Below are 15,363 nucleotides of genomic sequence, written 5' to 3'. Positions count from 1 at the left end.
GAGTACATATCTAGTGACTTCTTTTGTGATTGGGTTACCTCACTAAGGATGATATCCTCCAAATACATCCATTTGCCCAAGAATTTCATAAATTCATTACAACTGTGATTTCAATGCATGGAATTCTTACTTTTCTCACCTACAGCATTTTCTGGTAGTGGGACAATCCCTTTGCCTCCACTCTCCTGGAGGCAAGAGCCCTTTTAAGTCCTATTAGCTGCTATAGATTATTGAGTCAAATTAGGTGAGAGGCAACTTCCAAATTCTTAGAACTGAATACTACTTAGTGTTTGTTAAAGCCATACTGCTGACTACAATGGGGATTTCCCCTGTCACCATGTTCTCATTTGCTTGGATGGCCCTCGGCAGTCTCCGCTCTGACTACAGATATTTAACAAGACACTACGTATGACCTGATCTTGCGAATATACAGCTGTTTGAATGATTTCCCCCAGTCTCATTCTCTGCCACAGTAGGTGCCTATCTTAGGAAGAGGAACCTTGGCTTGCCTTTGTCAGGATCCGGTGACAGAACAATGCTCAGACACACTGCTGCACAGGCATGTGTCAAACCCTCATGCCTGAGAATGCCTTCCTAGCTCATGTTCTACACATACTCTATGATACATTATGAGCACCACAAATCATTATTTCAGGAAAACACTATTCCTTCCTATCAAAGCAGACCATATAATAATATAAGATTTCAAACAAATGGAAGAGGTTACTGATACTCTGTGTCTAACACCTCATTTAGTATTTATGGAAGAAATTAAGAAATGAAAGAATGAGATAAAAAAAACAAACAAAACTAAGCCCCAGCAAGGTTTACGGCTCCTGCTCAGGCTCCTCCGCACAGCCCTGGAGAGGGCGGCACTGGAAAGCAGGTGTAGGAGCCCACCAGGTTCTCCAGGAGAAAACTCCACTCTGAACTCATCTATAGTTCTCTACTCAAGCAAGGAATGGACTAGGAGGTCAAGAGTCAGGGATGTTCCTGGAGTCGTAAGCCACACCCACAAACTCCTTGCTTCCTGAGTGGGATGTGATTTCTTAGCTGCTAGCTTATATTTTAATACATTAGTAGAGAAAACCTCAGGCAGGTAGATTAGAAATGATAACTCTTATGGACAAAACAGACACAAAGAGAGTAAAAGTTGTGTGTCAAACAAGGCAAACCAGAAGAGATTGCTTTTAACACCATCATTTGTTTCCAGCACAGCTGTCTATCTGTAACCTGTCCCATGAATCTGAAGGCACTCGGCTTGCATGTGGTGCACAGACATACATACAGACAGAATACTTGCACACATAAAATAAAGCTAATAAATATTATTTGAAAGGAAGAATTCAAGTGCACAGACCTGAAACCATGGCAACTGTGACATGCCACGTCTATATTCCTTAGTTCCTTAAATTGTCTTGAGGTCTTTGGCACGAACAGCTGCAATGCACTTACGGTGCAGTTTAAGACATGTACACTTCATAAATAGCATCTTTCTGACCATTAAACATCTTGAGGTTAGGAAACAATGGGAAGCGCACAATAAAACTGATTTCGGCATGCCACAGCTCTGCATGTCAGCACAACGTGATGAATGAATTCCTGGAAGGAAGACTTCCTTCCTGTCCTTCCATCCTCTCCACAGAGGTCTTGGGACTCATCCTGGGAATACAGCACTCAGACATGTAAAATGAATTGTTTTTACAATTACTCAGAATCAATCATGGAGTCAGTCCACAGCCCTTGCAAAGGGCCTTTGGCAGTACTGCGTCTCCTCTTCATCACTTTGCGGAGGATACAATAGGCAGTCAATGCTTTCCTGTCTCTGATCGGAACTAAGAAGGAAATAGGTAACCACAAATCCAGCAAGACGCTTCCTGCAGGACCAGCCTGGCATCTCCTTGTAGATAAGATCTGTACTGAGCAGTGCATAGCTCCGAGAGAATCAAGTCTCTTCATTCATAAAGTAATAATAACATTTGACAGGCTGTGTTCATCCATCATGAGGCAAACACAAGTGAGCCTTTCTGAACTTCAGAAAGGGATGAATTAAAATATTCCCTAGGAACAGTTAGATGTGACTCAAGTTTACATCGTGTTACAAATGTAGCTGAAGAAAACAGTGCCTCAGATCTAATTCAGCACAATATGTTCCATTTGATGATATATATATATATATATATTTTAATTTGAGCCATTATGCTATGAGCTGTACACTCTCCAGAAGGTACTGATTATTCCCAAGCACAACTGTACTTAACTTTATTTTTACAACCTTCGTTAAGGATGTGGTTCCCGGAAAATTATTTTTAAAAGTGAAGGAAGCCAGTTAAGTCTTCTTTCAATTGCCAAGAGGAGACAAGGTAATTTCCCGACACTTGAAAACTCCATTAGCAATCCAGGAGCAGTGAGAGGCATCCACAATGCCCCAGCTGTTATTTACATCTGTGGGCACATATGTACAGAAACGCGCAGCAGAGCTGTCTACAGCTATGGTGAAACATGTGCTTCACGGACTGTAGAGAGAACACAGACAGTGAATGCATGGTATTTACCAACAACCTCAATTTGGGGCAGGTGACTAGGGAACTTCTGGCTACTGAGTCTAACATGGGGGAGACAGCATGCTGTTTTGGAAAGCTGCAGTTAGAGGGGTGAACACAGCCTTCCAGATCTGTCTCTTTGTTACCTGGAATGTGTCCTTGGACAATGGGTCTGGTCCTGTGCCCCAGACTTAAGGGTTACACTCAGTACTGAAGACTCCTTAGAGTTCCTGACTCAGAGAAGGTAGTTTACATAAAGACAGGGGTATTTGTTTGTTTGTTTTTGGTTTGGTTGTTTGTTTGGTTTGGTTTGGTTTTCTTTTTCTTTTTCTCTTTCTCTTTTTCTTCTTTTTAAACCATCTCTCTTCACTTGAGACTTAAGACATAAGGGGCTTTGGCTTCTACTGAGATGGAGGAAGTGCTCGAATTCAGGACAACTTCCAGGGAAACAAGAAAAGCCAGACACAAGAATAACCTAACCTTCTAGAAGGAAGACAAGTACAGGAGATGCAATAAAGCTCTGATGAATTCTAGAGATCTAAGTCCTTCGTACAGGAGCGTGTGAGTAACTCCTTACTAGGGTAAATTGCTTACTCTGAGTACTGTTGCTATAGACAGGGAAACCAGATTACATGACCACATAGACATTCAGAGCACAGAACAGCATAGCTGAGCACTACACAGCAGTTTAAGCTGCTTGATCTGATAATTCTCCCTCAATATCTATATGCACCAAGAAAGAAACAATGGAGGAGGCCAGACTGGAAGAGAATTCCCACATTTCCTTATATTGCTTGTATTCAACACACTATTAGAGACAAGTCTGTCTTGGTGTGGCCACAACATACCTGAAACTACAGCTTAACCCATGGTCAGATCCAAGGCAAAGCATGCATCTATCTATCATCTATCTATTTAGAGTGTGTGTGTGTGTGTGTGTGTGTGTGTGTGTGTGTGTGTGTGCGCACGTGTCTGTGTTTTAATTTTTAGGCAGAGTCATGGTATGTAGTTTAGGATGGCCTCAAATTAAAATGTACCTATCCTCCTATCTCAGCCCCAGAGCTGTGATTACAGGTGCACGCCACCATGCCTGGAGAGCCATCTTTTCTCTTAAAGTGGCATCAGCAGCACCTGTTAGGAATATAGAGGCCACAGATAAAGCCTGTCTGACAAGAGCTTCAGCTCAGCAGCGCCTCAGCTTTGGTTTGGCGCTATCTGTGGCCTCTATATTCCTTTGTTTCGGTTTGGTTTGGTTTCTGGAAGACTCTGACTGAGCCATGGTCCAGGCACAGCACAGCATGATGCTAAAGAGGCACACACACCCAGCACTCTGCACACCAGAACCCACCCATCTTCATGTACAAGACATGCAAAAGGCAGGAAAGAGAGAAGAGTTAAGAGAAAATGTCACGGATACGAGCACTCCAACAGACCTTAGTCAGTTGACAGGGTTACCAGACAGAGTTTTGGAGGTGAATGGAGAAGAAATGGTTTTCAGGGGTTAAGAGGAAACTCTAAGGGGCTAAATGGAATTCCAGAATGTGAAGAAACAGCTTCTGAGGTTAATCAAGTGTAGAACAAACATAAGATGCTTGAGTAGGAAGGAAGAATCTTAACTGTAGGTTACTAGAGTGATCCAAACTGGGTGAGTGAAGGTAACAAAAACACACAGCACAGCATCCATACTGTCAGAGTGTTAGGAGAGGCCTCTATGGACATCATTAGATGGCTCTTCCAAAACAGAGAGTAGAGAAAATGGAAGAAATAATAGCGCAAACTTCCCAACTTGCATTTTAAAAATTAACTAAAGATCAAAGAAGTTGAACTAATTAGAGGAAGGTAAACTTATAGAAACTATAACTAGTTGTTATAGAAACCAGTTTAGTTTCTCAAAACTAAAGGGAAATAAAGATATCTAGAGGTAACACAAATACACGCAAGTACGAACACACACACACACACACACACACACATGAGTGCATGCATGCACACTCACAAACACCCTGGAGGCCACCCAAAAGGATGAAGGTTAAAGTTTTGTCATAAAAAATGAAGAAAATAGAACAATATTCCAAAATACTGAAATAAGAAAAAACAACAATAAAAAACCCAAAACACCCTAGTAAAAATGTCCTTCAAATGTAAAGTGAGGCATTTGCGTGTATGTACATATGTGCATGTGTGCACAGAAACAAGAGGTTGACTTCAGTGTCTTCCTCAGTTGTTCACCATCCTCCTTTTGACATGGGGGAGGGGTGAGAGTGGTGCTGACCCTGGGGCTTGCAAAGCGGCCAGACCCTCCTGTCTTCACCTCCCTAGCAGTGAGACTCCAGGTGCCTGCCACAATGCCTAGTCCCACATGGGTGCTGGGCATCTAACCTCAGGTCTTACGCCTCTACAGTAAGCACTTGACTAAGTTCTAAACATTATTTTCTTCCGTCCCTCTATCCCTGCCTCCTTCCTCCCTACCTCTCTCCCATTTGTTTTTTTTTTTTTTTGAAACAGGGCCTCACTGTATAGCCCCGGCTAGCCAGGAACTCACTGTGTAGATCAGTCCGGCCTTGAACTTACAGAGATTTGACTACTTCTCAAAGAAACCAAATTTTCTGACAACTGAGTAAGTTAGAAAATTGTCCCTCAGAAGTAAGTTATGGAAATTGTTAGAGAAAGTTCTTTAGACTGAGCCAAAGTGATACCAGATGGAAACTAGGATGTGCAGAAAAGAATGATGAGCACCAGAGATGGTAAGACTATGTATAAATAGAAAATATTTTCCCCATTGTGTTCCTCCAAAACAATGGACTGTTGAAAATAAAATAACAGCATAAAAGCATATGCAGAGGCAATACATACAGTGCTAAGTACGTAAGATAGAGAGGCAGGGAGAGGCACTCAGGTTCTGAACCTGAAGATGCAAAGTACTCAGATGGAGTTGCATTTGTATTGATCTTGCATCTGTCCAGTCCCTTTCTAGTCAAAGTCCCTGAAATGATACACTGTGACAACCACCCATATAGCATTCATGCTGTACCAAGGGCTATTAGCTAGACAGAGATGACCAGAAGCAAAGGGAGGATATGTGAGGGTCATACATGAGCACTGAACCATATACTACACCCCACGAGCACTCCAAAGATGCTGGGTATCTGTGAGGGGTCCTGGAGAACAAATGGAGGGCTGTACTCCCCATGAGCTCTTTGGTTATGTATTAAATCTAATTTAGGGATGGAAATTGTGGTTCTTGTGTTTCTTAGTCTAAGGAAGAACTGAAAAGACAGATGGGATGATATAAATTGATTAAATTAAATATTCAGTTCCTCGGTGGCATTATTCATGCTTCAAGTGCTCAAAGGTTACAGGTGCGCAGTGACAACTGTGGTACTGCATGGTTACTGCATGGATACGCCTTCTCCAGACTGACCTCCCTCTGCCCGTAACACCCATCCCCAAAGAAGTATTTCTCTTGGGTTAACTTTAGGGAAACACTTCTCTGAGAATAGTTTCCTGTGAAGTAAAATGAGCTCAGACTACATGACCTGACTCTGAAATATTAGGAAAGAACAGCTCTATACACAGGGCCCTTTTCTTGGTACAGTGCATAAGCAATCTGCTGCTTATTCAGAGTCAGGGCCACGGATACAGGATGCAGGATGCACACCTAGAGAAACAGCAAACCAGTGTGTAAGCAAGTACATGTGTGTATTCACATGCATGTGTGCATACTCACACACACAGATTTAAAGGCAATTATGTTTGAACATTCCCTTTACAGCAGCCAAGTGTGTATTCTACTTTGCTTTAGGATGATCACATCTACCATTAAGCAATTAAAAAAAAATCATTAGTGTTTCTTTTATCAAAGTCATAGTAGCAGAACCTCCCCTTAGTTACTGGTTTCCGGCAGATAATTAACAGATACTATTCCCAGGGCCCAGAGACATCAGCCAGTGGAGCTGTCCTCCCAATAACTATGCACTGGAATGAGCAGGTACTATGTAAATTGAGGTTGTTAGACAAAAGCAACAATGTTAATTACAGCTCCATTCAAAAATCAGAGTGAATGGGCTCTATTCTGTGAAGCCAGACCAGGACAGCGGGAAGGACACTCCTTCTTCTTGCAATTCAATAAAGTACATAAAAGGCAGGAGATGAGGACAGAAAACCTGAATGGGAAGCTGTCAAAACATTCCAAAGGCTCACGCGTGGAATTCACCCAACATGTGTTTACTTAGTGTGTTCAGTGTCATCAGCTTTCCAGGGTGAATGAATTACTCATTCTAAAAACAAAAAAGAAAAAAAAAAACAAAACCAACAAACCCCAATAGAACAGAACAGAACAAAAACCCCTAAAGTGCAGCAAAAGTACCTGACAATTGACTGCAAAGTCATTAGAAGGCCTTTTTAGAGATCACTGTGGGCTGAGTCAATCACTTCCTGTACCCCAGTGACCCCTGCACACATTCCTGCCACTGCCTATCCGAGTCTAACCATCTGTTTACTCAAGAAGTGGCTGCCTGGCTAGCACACTTTTTCTTTTTAAATCAAATACCATTTTAAGCATTTTTTCAACTGACTGGTGGCTACAACAAGGCATGTGTGAGTCTGTGTGTACGAAGGTGCATGCACACCCCACAGCAAATGTGCGGAGTTCGGAGGACAGCCTCCGGCAGGCATCTGCTCTCACCTTCCACTCTGTGGCTTGAAACAGGGTCTCTGCTTTGCCACTGTGCATGTCACACTAGCTAGCCTTGAGCTGCAGGGTTTTCCTGTCTGGCTTCCCTTCTCGCCCAAGAATGCTGGGACTAATGAGGTACACAGCCATTCCTGGCTTTACATGGTTCCTGGAGATCTGAACTCAAGACCACATTTCAGTGCTCTGTCCACTGAGCTATCTCCCCCATCAACGAAAATTTTTATGGTAGAGTATACCGGGGGAAAAGAAAGAGACTTTTAGCTTCTTTCGAAATGTGAACTATCAGGCAACATGGACTCTCCATGTTACTCATGGACCCGAGCTATGACTGAGTAGTGCCCTGATAGGAGCCTGGACAGGTCCAGCTTGCTACCTCCTCCCCATCCCGTTTTCTTCTTCTGTCCTCCCTGCTGGGCTAAGAGGATCTGGGGTGGTGTCACTTCCCAGTGCACCAGAAAGTTCCTCAGAGACAACGCCCTGCCTTACCCCTCTCAGTGTGTGTGTGGCCCCACAGAAGGCAGGCCAAGGCATGCGGGTGTTAAGGAAATGTGTGAGTTTGGAATATATCCAAGTTATCTTCTATACACTTATAAGAGAATCACAAGTCTTTTAGAAAACAATTCAGTTTTCTTTTTAATTGCACAAATGAAGACAGGAGATGCAGAAGGGTGTGCTTGTTGCAGGTGCCCAGCACCTGGATCACAGTGCTAATCACTGAATGGGCTGCAAACACATCCTGAATCTCTGACTGCTGGGTCAGTGAGCTTTGCAGTCAAAAATAAAGGAAAGCTTCATGTGGTCTGTGAATTTTATCTTGGGTAATCCGAGCTTCCAGGCTAATATCCATTTATCAGTGAGTGCATATCATGTGTGCTCTTTTGTGATCGGGTTACCTCACTCAGGTAACTTCTAGTTCCATCCATTTGCCTAAGAATTTCATGAAGTCATCATTTTTTAATAGCTGAGTAGTACTCCACTGTGTAAATGTACCACAGTTTCTGTATCCACTCCTCTGATGAGGACATCTGGGTTCTTCCTAGCGTGTGGCTATTACAAATAAGGCTGCTATGAACATAGTGGAGCATGTGTCCTTATTACATGTTGGAGCATCTTCTGGGTATATGCCCAGGAGTGGTATAGCTGGGTCCTCAGGTAGTAGTACTACGTCCAATTTTCTGAGGATCCGCCAAACTGAGTTCCAGAATGTTCGTACCAGCTTGTAATCCCACCAGCAATGATGGAGTGTTCCTCTTTCTCCACATCCTCGCCAGCATCTGCTATCACCTGAGTTTTTGATCTTATCCATTCTGACTGGTATGAGGTGGAATCTCGGGGTTGCTTTGATTTGCATTTCCCTGATGGCTAAGGATGTTGAACATTTCTTTTGGTGCTTCTTGGCCATTCGATATTCCTCAACTGAAAGTTCTTTGTTTAGCTCTGTACCCCATTTTTTAATAGGGTTATTTGTTTCTCAGGAATCTGACTTCTTGAATTCTTTGTATATATTGGATATTAGCCCTCTATTGGATGTTCAAGAAGAAGGAAGATCAAAGTGTGGGTATTTCGGTCCTTCTTAGAAGGGGAACAAAATACTCACAGGAGCAAATGTGGAGATAAAGTATTGAGCAGAGACTGAAGGAAAGGCCACCTGGGGATTCATCCCATATAGTTACCAAAACTCAGGCACTATTGTGGATGCCAAGAAGTGCATGCTGAAAGGAGCCTGATATGACTATCTCCTGAGAGGCTCTGCCAGAGCCTTACAAATACAGAGGCGGATTCTTGCAGTCAACCATTGGACTAAGTGCAGGGTCCTCAATAGAGGAGTTAGAGAAAGGACTGAAAGAATTGAAGGGGTTTGAAACCCCATAGAAAGAACAATAATATCAACCAACCAGACCCCCCAGAGCTCCCAGGGACTAAGCCATCAACCAAGGAGTACACATGACTCCAGCTGCATATGTAGCAGAGCATGGCCTTGTCAGGCATCAATGGGAGGAGAGGCCCTTGGTCATATGAAGGCTCAATACATGCCCCAGTGTAGGGGAATAGAGGGAGGGGAAGTGGGAGTGGGTAGGTGCGTGGAGGAACACCCTCATAGAAGCAGGGGGAGGTAGGATGAGATAGGGGGTTTCTGGGAGGGGGGAACCAGGAAAGGGGATAACATTTGAAATGTAAATAAAGAAAATATCCAATTTAAAAAAAAAAGAAAAATTCAAGGCCCGAATTTTTAGAAAATTCAGTTTACAGACCAGCATGAGATTGTTACCTTAATAACCTTGAGATTTTCATTTGCCAAACTTTGAATATTTTATTATTTCTTAGGAGTTTATGAACATTCAGCAGTTTGTTGTTTGCTGTACAAAGTTTGGACTTACTGTATGTCTTAGTCAGGGTTTCTATTCCTGCACAAACATCATGACCAAGAAGCAAGTTGGGGAGGAAAGGGTTTATTTGGCTTACATTTCCATACTGCTTTTGATCACTAAAGGATGCAGGACTGGAACTCAAGCAGGTCAGAAAGCAGGAGCTGATGCAGAAGCCATGGAGGGATGTTCTTTCCTGGCTTGCTTCCACTGGCTTGCTCAGTCCACTCTCTTATAGAACCCAAGACTACCAGCCCAGAGATGGCACCACCCACAAGGGGCCCTCCCCCCTTGATCACTAATTGAGGAAATGCCTTACAGTTGGATCTCATGGAGGCACTTCCCCAACTGAAGCTCCTTTCTCTGTGATAACTCCAGCTGTGTCAAGTTGACACAAAGCTATCCAGTACATGTATAAACCTGTTATTGTATTTTCTGACTTGTACATGAATAATATTTTTTGAAAATTAAAAAATAATAAAGGAAAGCATCAGAATTCCTCTATTCAATATATATTATAGCCTAACACATACAATAAAAGCACTGACTATCCAAGACAAGTCTATGCAACAACGTTAGCAACAGAGTCTGCCACATTCTCTAGGACCCCATCATTCCTACCAAAGAATTACAGCGTGCTGATGATAAATACTAACTTCCTGTTTCCTGCAAATTATACATCAAGCAGAACATCCTGGAAGGAACAGGATTCTGACCTTAACTTTTTGGAGTGAACATAGTTTTGTTCTTTTGAGAAACAAGGAATGATTCTCCCACAGGCAAAAATAGCTACAGCAGAGTCCCCCATTGACCCTTCCACCCTCTTGTTCATCATGGCAGGAGAAGAAGCATCGGGGAAGAGAAAAGAAGACTCAGTGAAGAAAGCACTTGCTCTGCAAACATGAGGATGCACTGAGATCTCCACCACAATGTAAGAAGCCGGGCCTGACAGCATACAGCTATGCCCCAGCACTGGGAGGTCAGGGCCTTGCTGCCAGCCAGCAGACAAGCTCCAGGTTCCTCAAGAAACCCTAGCTTAGAAAACAAGACAAATGGGGAAGTGAGTGAGGAAGGCAACAGGCATGGACCAACAACGTGTGCGCGCGCAAATAATCATTGGAGAATTTGCTGTCGGGTCTTCCAGCTATGGGCCTGGTAATTCAGTGTTTAATGTTTTGAGGTTTGGAAAATTGTTTGCATAACAGCTATATCATTTTATAATGTGACCAGCAACACACAGGAGCTCCAGTTCCTCTTTGGGCCTTGGCACAAATGTGATTTCGCTCCAGCCTGGGGAGGGGCGAGGGGAGGGGGCTTCACCATAGCTCTGACATGAACACTCCTGATGGTGGTAGTCAAGGACCTTCTGATGTGATTTGTAGGTCTACCAGTCCATTTAAGGTGCTGTGTTGTCTTCTTATTCTTGAAAGGTAAGAGTTACTTATTATATATACTCTAGAACCTAGCTAGACCCTTATCAAATGTGTTTTGTGTGAACACTTTTTCTTCTGCTGTCTTTTAAATTGGACACAGTCCGATTTGTCTCCCTTTCTGTTTGTTGTCTGTATTGTGGGCGTCATAGTCAAGGGTTCGCTACCACCATCAGGATTTCAAGATCTGCCTCTCCATTTTCTTCTGAGAGTTTTATAGTTTAGTTCTTTTTTTCCCCTTTAAGAATTTTAAAAGAAAATTATTTGCTTTTATTTTATATGCGCTGGTGTTTTGTCTGCTTGTATGTGTGAGGGTATCAGATCTCGGCATTACAGACAGTTGTGAGATCCCATGTGGGTGTTGGGATTCGAACCTGGTTGCTCCGCTGGTAGAGCAATCAGTGCTCTTTACTGCTGAGCCATCTCTCATACTCTAGTTCTTATACCATATGTTTTGACCTATGTTGACTTCACACAGTGTGAAATAAGGAGGTTACAGATATATTTTTGATTATACAGAATATTTACTACTCAACTTGAAATCACCATTATATAATATGCATCATATATCTAGACACAGTTATCCATATTTATCATGTAAAATAATAGTTTTAAGATACAGTTTATTTTTCACTCCAACTGGAGAAATGTTTACATAAGAATTTAGAAGTTAAAATATACACAGAAAGCAAGCAGCCACTCCGACTGAAGTGAGGGAGAAGCATGTGTAGACTAAACACTAAACAAGTGAGAGAAGTTGTCAAATCTGAAGAAATAAAGACAACGATGCAGCAGAAAGCACATCTTATATATTAATGTTGCTCAACTCCAGCATTAAGAAACACAAAGCATTGGCCTACAGGATGATAAATACTGAAGAAGCACCAGCCAGGACATCGTGTCAGACAGAAGAGAAAACTAAGGAAGTGAGAAGACTGGAATTAAATGTGGCTTACAAATCAGACAAATGATCAGTGCTTGAAAGCCAAAATTAAGGGATGAGTCAGTTTCTTTACCTTTCCACCAGGGTGTTACTGCTCCTGAGAATAAGGTCAGCAAGTGCATCACCATACAAGCAATCACTTCTCAACTCCAAATGCCTGGCAGACATCACCAATCGATCACAGTACCCCGGAACAAACTCCTTAAAATGCTGCAGACAATTGATTTCAATTGACCACAGTGTCCCTGGGGACAGGACCTCTCTGCTATTCTGGACCTATGGTACCTGGTATTTTTTCTCAGTTGACAACAGGAACTTGACAACTGCTAATTGTCAACTCTTCACTTCTTAGCTTCCAAGGAATGTCTTCATCTTGGATTTTCTGCATCTACTTGCTTCAAAAGCCTGACAAGGCTGAGGTTTGAGGGTTACGGGAAAGGGCCTCATCTGGTATTGTGCAGGTGAATCACCTGTGAGACACTGCGGAGTTGCGAGGATCTTATCCCAAGCAGTGGGATAACTTTTCACAAACCATGGTAAACTCTTTGCTGAGGCTTCCTGGACTCAATTCTTCAACAGTCTCTAGCTCATTACAGGTAGCTCTAATCCAGACATCGTTTCCAGTCTTTGGTACTGGTAAGATTTACTCAAGAGATAAGAAAGGGGCTGGGACACGGCTCAGTCAGTAGCGTGTTCACTATTAGAGCTAGAGGGGCTGTGTTCAGTTTTCCAGCACGCCTCTAAGAGCAGGTGTGCAGTCTTCGCCTGTAACCCAGTATGGATGCAGGTGCAGAGGTGGTCTGTAGAGACAAGAAGGTCCCTAGAGCTCACTTCCCAGAGTGACTACTCTGTCCAGTCAGTGAGCTCTGGGTCAAGTCTCAACAGAGTGGAGAGAAACTGAGGAAGTCAACATTTGATTGTTTACCTTCAGCCTCTATACCACCCATGTGCATGCAAGTGTGTTTGTGTGCACCCCCCCCCCCACATCCTTACAATGAAAAATAAATAAAGAGCAACTAGGGAACAAGAAGTGTTTGCATATTGTTTACTGAAGTTAATTTTAAGAATGAGATTCACAATTCTTACGTTGTCTCACTCAAAGCTACCACACCATATTGCCCTTTCTTAATTAAAAACAGCATTTGCTGCTGTGGAGAATGATTCAGTCTGTGTTATTGGACAATGTGAGCTACATAATCCGACACACATTCTTCTCTGGCTGGAGTCCTTGGAAATCTGGACGAGGAGTTTGGCCCTTAGCTGTTCAGTGTTCTTCATATAGCTAGCCCCTGCATCACTCCTGGTAAGTAACATACACAAGCTCGCCACACCCAGCCAAAGCCACACGGACTCCCTTGTACTTCATTCTTTGCTTCAAGCTTTGGGCCTGGGCTATTTCTTTATTTATTTCTGTTCTGGACATACCCATTGGATATGGGATATTTATTATGGGATACTTCAAATCTCAAGATTACACATCATGCATAGACCCCCCCCCCAAAAAAAAAATCGAAGTGGCCAGATGGCAAAAAACAAAAAACAAAGAAAACCATACTCTGGGTTCCATATTGATAGTTTCTAACTTGGTGGGTTTGGAGTAAGGCTCAAGAAGTTGTATTTCTACCAAATGAATGTTCATTTGCTCACTGCTACTCCCTGGCTTATGCTCTAACATACACTATTCTGCTATAAGGGTTGATAAGCTAAGGCTATAAAGCCTGCCACCCCCCCCCCACAGAGAGAGAGAGAGAGAGAGAGAGAGAGAGAGAGAGAGAGAGAGAGAGAGAGAGAGAGAGAGTTTTGAATAACAGTAATAATAGTATGTGGCAGAATAATCTTATATTTTAGGCACTGAAGGTCAGAGAAGTTTCTGAGAGTTAAAAATTAACACAATGCAGAACAGTGAGATGGCTCAGTGGGTAACGCACTTGCTGCCATGCATGAGGACCTCGTGGTGGGAGGAAAGAACTGACTTACACAAGTTATCCTCTGACCTCCACTCACACGCCTGGTATTCCAACCTCCCCCCATCTAGAAATTATTAACAAAATTCAAGACAGTGAAAGAAGGAGAGTGGCTTCACGGCACATTTTCATGGTGTTGAACAGTTATGTGATATCAGCATTAGTTCTCAGCTTGAGTTGTACAGATAGCAAGAACTCTCAACTAAGCCCAGGTCACAATACTTTCTACCCCACTCCAGAAAGAGAGATGAAGGAGCTCAAGATTCCCCCAAAATTATGCTATGCTATCGCATTGAAGAAGGCCTGGGTAGCCACACTGAGACTCTGGCTGGTCAGGTGGCAACAGCTGGTGACACCAGGTGATGCACACTGAACAATCTTGTAGCCTTGAGAACTAAAATACTTGCATTTCTCCAGAAGGCTGTCACAGCTAACAGAGCTGGAGGCTCTTGGTAAATCCCAGGAGCCTGCTCCTCTTTTTCCTTCTTAGCAAGCACCAGTGTATGGGGGTGGGGCTTGTGTGTCTAGAATGCACAACGAAATAATGCCAATATTGTTTCTAAACACAACAGAGAATCTATTGGGCTGCATCAGCGAGGCTCTAGGGTGACATTATTAGGATAGTTCTAAGAAGAATTTTGATTATATTTGAATAGGCTCCATTAGGATCCAGTTAAATCAGGTATGTTTCTGGACTTGGATACAAAAGTCTGAACAAGCTGAGATGGGCCTTCCTTGGGGAAAGGAAGGGCAGCCAGGCTTAAGTAAGTCCTTGCAGAGGAGAATGAGTTCATTCATTCACTGTAAGTGCGGTAAACCTTTACTGCTTACAGGCTGTAGAGAGAACACTGGGACACCAGCACCCTTCGTTCAGATTCTTTGCATTTTACTGTTGATGGCTACCTACTGTCTGCTTTGCTGTATGCCGTGGCACTGACTCTTCATAGCCCACAGGAAGATATTATTAACCGGTTTACCGACAAGGTACGCTGAGGCTCAGAAAGGTTAAGTGATTTCCCCAAGGTTGGGCAGTGTTCCAAACCCACGACAGAGCCCTACACAGATAGATGGTTTTGGCCTTCCATAGCTGAGTGACGGCTAAGCAGCACAGGCAGAGCTGATCCAGCCATTTGGAGCTACACTTTAGACAAACAAACCAGAAAATAGGAAGCTCAGGAAAGCATGGGTATTTAAGTGATATGAATCAAATACCTTATACAGAAGTACAAGGTAAAGGTGGGGGGCAGGGGGCGGGCGGGGCAATCCCTTCTACCTGAAAGGAAGGAAAGTGAGGTGAACCACCTACTCCAGCAGCCTGCCGAGTAGGCAGCTCAGTTGTCTCCCTCTCTCCTACCACACCCACAGACTGCTGACACCTGTGGTAATTTTCACAGAGTCAAGGGGGCTGAGAGCCTTCAGCCTCG

At 43.2% G+C, this 15,363-nt stretch overlaps 1 protein-coding gene across 6 annotated transcripts in view; it reads right to left on the bottom strand.

Moving 5' to 3' along the window:
• Vti1a (vesicle transport through interaction with t-SNAREs 1A) overlaps positions 1–15,363 on the bottom strand; it is a 306,907-nt gene that overhangs the window by 125,683 nt on the left and 165,861 nt on the right. The gene's annotated exons all lie outside the window — the stretch shown is intronic.

Source organism: Mus pahari, chromosome 1 (assembly GCF_900095145.1).
Source record: "Mus pahari chromosome 1, PAHARI_EIJ_v1.1, whole genome shotgun sequence".
NCBI classification, from domain to species: Eukaryota; Metazoa; Chordata; class Mammalia; order Rodentia; family Muridae; genus Mus; species Mus pahari.
This window is presented reverse-complemented; position numbering and strand designations above follow the sequence as displayed.